Here is a 6513-nt window from a genome sequence, read left to right as displayed (position 1 = left end):
AAACTTTCAGTAGGGTATGGGGAAGCCTCAAATAAAACTTTATTTTTCTAACTTAATAAAACATTACTACCAAAATGAGGTAATTTTTATACCAAATATTTTCCATCTATATAAATTTCTAATAATCCCTCTTATGTCTATACTTTCTTCTCAGTAGATGAGAATAAGTTCTAGAGATCATAAGTTATTTTAAAACTACTTTTATTCTGGGACCTCAAAAAACACACGGAATATCCTTTCTTTTGAGTTCTCTGTAACTTGGGACCCATAATCCATTGCCATAAAATATCACAGATCTTATTATTCATAAGCAATATTTTGGTGGAATAGTTAGTTAAATGATGCAAAGATTTGCTTCTTTAAAATTATGATTCACATTTGAGACCTATAAAAAGGCACTTTTTTCCACGTAAGGAAAGATAATATTACCCTAAAGGCTCAGAGAAAAAGCATAACTTAAAAGTGATTTTCTAAAAGAAACGGAAAGAATTTTTTAAAATACTTGTTGGTAAATAGCAAGTAAGTTTACATTTATCCTTAGCTGATAGGTAGATAGATAGATAGATAGATAGATAGATGATAGATAAGGAATCAACAATCCTCTATAAAACAAAAGTAGGGAGCCTCAAAAGAAAAAAAGCCATATGAAATTTAAAAAAAAGAACTCAAGGAAATCTAAACTCTAGTAGAAGAATTAAAATCCACACTGAAGATAACTTAAAGCATAAGGGACACTAGAAAACTGTGCTATAGAGAACAAATTTGGAAAATGCTCAAGAATATAGAAGAAGGAAAAAAAGCAATGAAAATCCATATTTTTGAAAGATAGAAATACAAAAGCAATAACCATAAAACAAAATATCAGATATAAGACCAAACATGTTTATTGTAACAGTAAATGGGTTAAATTTCTCTGTCAAATGGTTAGGAATTTCAAATAAGGTCTAAAACTCTATTTTGCTTAAAAAAAACCCTCTATTTTGCTTAAAATATATATATGTCTTGGAAAGGAAGAGTAAAGTAACTGAGGAAGACCTATCAGGAAAATGCGAACAAAAATGAAGCATGGATGAGAGATAGAGTAGGTGAGAATTCAGCACGTAAGCATACGTGCTGAATGGACAGGTTGTGCTGGAGGCATCCTGTACCGGCTCACAGAGCTGAGTGGACACACCTCTTCCTACCTCTACTTTTGGAGATCTGGTTTGCCAGCATACCACTGTATACACTTCTTTCCTTCAGTCTACTCCTTAACATTTCCCAGTTTTAAGGCTACAACTTCTCCTTTTAGATCTTGGTTATGATCATTAAAGAACTTTCATTTATTGTGATGGTTAATATTTATGTGTCAACTTCACTTAACCATGGGTACCCAGACATTTGGACAAACATTATTCTGGGTGTTTCTGTGAGGTTGTTTTTGGACAAAATTAACATTTTAATCAATAGAGTAAAAAGATTGCCCTCCATAATGTAGGTGAACCCTATCCAATCCACTGAAGGCTTGACTAGAAAACAAAGAACCTTCCCCCTAGTAAGAGGGAATTCTCCAGCAGACTGCCTCTGGACTTCATTTGGGCAATCGATTCTTCCAGATCTCCAGATCGCTTGCTTTCAAACTGGAACTGCACCATTTGTTTTCCTGGATCTTCAGCCTGCCGGCCCACACTGCAGATTTGAACCTGGCCAGACTCCATAATCAGGTGAGCCAATTCATTATAATAAATAAATATATATACACACACACACATCCTATTGGTTCTGTTTCTCTGAAGAGCTCTGATTAATACACTTATACATTACATGCTTCACTTTAAAGATTTTAAAAAAATATTTGTGTTGTAATATGGGCAATAATTATTTAGATTTAATGTAAGCATTAGTAATTTAATTATTTGCCACCAATTGTTTTATACCATGAATTCCACATATTTGGTTTCTTTAATTTGATTCATTCTTTGGTTGTCTGAAATATGATGGCAGGTAATTATTTTCAGGAAGTGTGTGTTAAGGGTGTACATCTTGAGCGTGTCTGAGAATGTCTTTCTGTTGCATTCTCATATGAACAGCAGAGGAGGCAGGTATCACGGTCTTAATGCAATATCTCATCCTCTCCAAGTTCTGTGCAAGTTGCTCCATTGTCTTTGATCATTGGTTTAAAGATAAGAAAAATCTTAACCTTATCTTTTTTCTGTAATAAGTAGTGCTCTTCATATTCTTTTTCTTCTCCTTAAAATGCAAACATTTCACTAGATTAGCCTATTTCATTGATTAAAGATGAAATTTTTTGCATTTTTATACCCTCTGGAATCAAGATACACCTTACAGTTTCTGTCTACCATATGGCAGTAGTGTCATCATTCTGCAAACCCTTCTATCGACACCTCTGAAAAATATCAAGCATGAAACCCTCTTAGACTCAATACTGTATGCGTTATACTCTTTGTTAGTCTATTTTCATTAGTCTATTTTTGCCCATGCTTAGTAAACCATAAATTTAATACCTAAATCTTTATTCCGCTAAAAATCAAAGTATCTTCTATTATTTATTTAAAATACTCCTTCTCTATTTACAGTTTGTTCCTTCTGAAATTCTTCTCATTCTTCTCCCTCTGTCCTACATTTCCTTTATCTTTTCTTAAGTCAATGTCCATGTCTTTATCTTCCTCTTCTGAGTTATGGGAGAAATTTTAGAGCATGTCTCCCCCTTCACTGATTCCATTTTCTGCAATAGACAACCTATAAATACATGATTGTGTCATCACAGATTTTAATTTATCCATTGTGTATGTTTTCTCCACACAATCCTTCCCAATCTCCGCCTCTTTCCTCTTTAAGATCACCCGCAAACATAATGTTTACAATGCAATGCTCCAAAGAATTGTGTTAAAACATAATTTAGAAAAATTCTAAACATTGAGTATTCTCCCATTTCTTGCAGCACCTCTAGCTCACCAGGCAATTTTTGTTCTGATTGTTGAGTTTGATCCCTCTCTTTTGAAATCTGTTATTCTTTCATATAGCAGTTGGTTTGTCTTATGTGCTTGCACATCTGTGGTGATGAGCAGCGATGTCAAAGCTGTTGTGTCTGGTGTCGGTGGTGTGTCTCTCCGGCTCAGAATTTGAGTAAAACATGGTTCACCTCCTCCACATTCAACTTTAGGCAGTCTTTCCCCCACTCTTTCCTTCTCCTCATCCTGTAAGGGAAATTCCTCCCAGAGAATGGAACTGGCCAATGTGGCTTTATTAAAGAGAAAGCCAGTTCATCTGGCCCTCTCCAGCCTGTCCCTAACATCTATCCCTCTTCCTCCTGGTAACCAGGGTTTTCCCCTCTCGCCTCCAACAAGCCACTTCTCCAGGGTCCAGTCAACAGATCTGACTTGAGTCGTCACATGTATTTCTTTGTGAAGAATTTGCTACATAACTGCACAGCCATTCTCTAAACCCTCATCAGTCATTATTCCTACCAAGGCAAAGTACACCCCAGAGGGACATTTTGTATTTCCTAAAATGATGTGAGATAATTAAGATGCTATTAACTAGTCTTGAATCATTTTGGAGTCTTTTAAATTCTTTACCTAATGAGATTAGGGACTCACACTAATATTATGGGAAGGTAATTTATTTCCTTCATCAAAATAAACAAGCAATTGCTCACATCCCAAAAGATGGTAAACACTATCTATATTTGTGGAGTTATATTTGGGAATAGGATATGAAAAGATGAGACAGCCTGCATAACTTATTGTTGATTTCATCAAGGTGGAAATCTGTATTTACACAAGTCAATTAGAACAAAAATAATAAAGCATACTAATTGTTATATGCACACAGATCAAGAATAAGTTTTTGGGGGCTTCCCTGGTGACGCAGTGGTTGGGAGTCTGCCTGCCGATGCCGGGGACATGGGTTCGTGCCCCAGTCCGGGAGGATCCCTCATGCCACGGAGCGGCTGGGCCCGTGAGCCATGGCCGCTGAGCCTGCACGTCCGGAGCCTGTGCTCCACAGTGGGAGAGGCCACAACAGTGAGAGGCCCGCATACCGCAAAAAAAAAAAAAAAGAATAAGTTTTTGCAGCTATACCCACACATGCTGTATGTGCTACATACTGACAAAGCTCAAACTCATTGATCTACAGTATATATTATATAGATATTATATATTGATTTATATATATCTGTAATATATATTATACATAATCTATATTACATATAGATCAATACAATATATATACCTACATTCACATATAATCTAAAATGCATCTATATTTAAACTGAATTGAATCCATAAGTCTATTTTTCAGTTCCTTCCCTTGGATTTAATGCTTACTCAAAATAAATTCACCCAAAAAGTTAATATTCAATTTCCATTTATTTGCAATCTTCTTTCTTGGAACCATAGTAATTTTTCTGGAGGCAGAAACAAGGAAAAGTTTCATCTAAATATAATTTCTTTATTTAATTTTAATAATATATTTTAATATGCAACTGGTGTTAGGAATAAAATGTGTGGTGAATAAAATGATTGGGGGAGAAACGTGTATTTTCTCAGAGTGCTAACAATTTGATATGAAATATAGCTCTTTGAAGCTTCAGCTCACACTAACAAAACTACCTCCATACTGTCTTTTGACATCTATGGTTACCAAGTTGCTCTGTTCTTGCACGTATACACTTCATTCAAAAATATCTTTTGCCTAATATTTACTGAGCTCTGTCTATGCAGCAGATTAACTCAGTTAATCCTCAAAACATTTCCATGAGTTAACTTTCATTTCTGTATACCCATTTCACAGGTGAAAAGTCTGAGGATCAAGAAATTTGCCACAGCCATATAATTAGTAAGATGCAGAAGCAGGACTCAAAGATACAGCTCTCTGGTTCCAGGGCCTGTGCTTTTGTGAGTACATTGGGCTGAACCTCCTGGAATGAGGCTTCTTTTTGGCTACTATGGTTACACAGATACATTGTTATAGACTTTCCAAAAGTGCTGTTATCCAATTAGCTAAAATGCCTATGGAAATCAAGAACGGATTGTTACTAGGAAATCTAAATTTCAACGTTTTTCAATAAATCAAGGAAAAAATTTATATGATCATATCAATAGATGCTTAAGAATATTTGATAAAATCCAACATCCATTCCAGAGTTTAAATAAACTACTAAAAAGGAGAAATAACATATACGAAAACTACCCCGGACCAGAAGAAACATCTTAAAATGGAAACAAACAGTTCCACTAAAGCCAAAGGCAAGGCATGACCATTATTAAACTTTGTTCTGCAGAAACCTCCCAGCCAAGTCCCAGAGCTCTGGAAACCAGACTCATGTGTCCCCAGGTAGAAACCTGGTGGATTCTTCTCCCAAAAAACAACACTTCCCAAGAGGAAAGACTTAGAGAAGGTGAAGTACGGAGATCCCTCAATGAAACCAATTAGTCTACCAGCCCCACTCACACACACAGAGCTTTCAGTCATCCCTTTGGTGCCCCACTCTTTAATATTAACAGCGAGCCAGTGATCACCAAGCACATGAGGACAGCCTCTGACAGACAGGATGGAAGCAGGAAAAGGAACTTCTAGGAGACAGAGACTGGCTGTCACATCTCTTTGCAGACCATGAAAAGGCCATTTACACACTTTTGCCACATCCTAGCAGCTGGGGATATGGACAGACATCTCCATTTTGGGCTTTGGATGTGAAACAAGTGATACAAAGAAACAGAGACAGAGGAGAATGTGTCCACCAGCCAGTGGTGGCCACAGTGGCTCATACTCCTCCTGGGGAGTAGCTCTACCTATGGTCTTGGTCCCTAATTTTCCTGGTTTCTGTTCTTAGTAACCTGATTCTCTAGCCTTCCTGGCAATTCTGTGAACCACGGAATAGCTTTCAACAAAGAGCTTTCTGCTTTTTAATAAACCAGAATTAATTTCAATTGCTCACCCTCAAGCACCTATCTTACACTGATCTTCAAATTATATTGTTAGGTGAAAAGCAATATGATAAGTATAGTATCATTCAAATAAAAGCAAAAGCTATCTACAAAAAATAGTTACGGTTACTTTTTCTCTTCTTCCTTTTACTGTTCTGTATTTTCCCATTTTTGTGCACTAAACATACGTATAATAATGTTAAAATGTGCTTAATAATTGGTAAATGCATTTCCTGTCTGTCACAAGTCAGATTCTCCAGGGAGCAGACTTTGAGAAAAAGATTTCCATACAGGAAATTCATTGGGGTGTTCTCAACACCTATAAGGAAGTAAAGAAAGCAAGACTGATCAAAAGGAGAGGTTGAATTGTGATGCGGTCACAACAAAGGCCTCAGCTGATCCTATAAGGTGTTCTGGAGCTGGGTTGGCCTGAACTGGGGCAAGAGAACTTCCGACCCCTGCATCAACCAGTCCTTAGTTGTGGCCACCTCTGTAAAGAGCCAGGGAGTAATCTTGAGCAAAGCACCTCTTTTTAGCTGAAGGCAATTCTTAGAAAGGAACTCAGCCAAGAATTTACAACTGC

Source organism: Leucopleurus acutus, assembly GCF_964270905.1.
Source record: "Leucopleurus acutus genome assembly, chromosome: 16".
Taxonomy (NCBI): Eukaryota; Metazoa; Chordata; class Mammalia; order Artiodactyla; family Delphinidae; genus Leucopleurus; species Leucopleurus acutus.
Note: the sequence above shows the minus strand (reverse complement) of the source record.